Genomic DNA, 553 nt, shown 5'->3' with positions numbered 1-553 from the left:
CCCCCCTGAAATCCTCCGCAGAACCCCCTAAACCCTCCAAAAGCCCTTCCCAAACCCCCTAAACCCCCCCCCCCCAAAATCTCCGCGTGTGTTTTCCAAACAACTTTATTTTGGGGGGGAGGGGGGGAGTCACGGAGGGGCCCCGTCAGGCCCCGACTCTTCTCCTTAAAAATCGAGGGAGGGGAAGGACACAAACGGAGGGAGGGCGGGGGGTGAGGGGGGTCCCGGCTGCCCCTCGGCTCTAAAAAAGGGAGTCTGGGGGTGTTTTGGGGGTCCCGTTACGAGGCGTGCTGCGCCGTGGAGAAGCAGAGCTTGAGCGTGTAGGGGTACGGCCCGTCTGGGGGGGGACACACACACACAGAAAAGGGGGGGGTCAGGGGGGGCTTCAGGGACCCCCAGGGACCCCCCCCTAGACACACGGTGAGAGGCACTTACTGGGGTTCTTCATCTGGAAGTGGTTGAGGAAGCCGAGGGTCTCCAGGGCGTCGCTCTTGGAGTCCCACTCGAGCAGCCCCGAGGAGCTGCGCTCGCCTGGGGGGAACACGGGGGGGAC

At 64.4% G+C, this 553-nt stretch overlaps 1 long non-coding RNA gene across 1 annotated transcript; it reads right to left on the bottom strand.

The window, feature by feature from the left end:
* Positions 1–89: 89 nt before the first annotated feature.
* On the bottom strand, positions 90–546 carry LOC113980552. The gene is made up of 2 exons (XR_003538157.1): positions 436–546; positions 90–337 (listed from the first exon to the last, which is right to left on the bottom strand). It is a non-coding gene; the product is annotated as an uncharacterized LOC113980552 (long non-coding RNA).
* Between the last annotated feature and the right edge of the window lie 7 nt (positions 547–553).

Source organism: Neopelma chrysocephalum, unplaced genomic scaffold (assembly GCF_003984885.1).
Source record: "Neopelma chrysocephalum unplaced genomic scaffold, ASM398488v2 Primary Assembly neopelma1_94624, whole genome shotgun sequence".
Classification (NCBI taxonomy): domain Eukaryota; kingdom Metazoa; phylum Chordata; class Aves; order Passeriformes; family Pipridae; genus Neopelma; species Neopelma chrysocephalum.
Note: the sequence above shows the minus strand (reverse complement) of the source record. Positions and strands in the feature narration are given on the sequence as shown.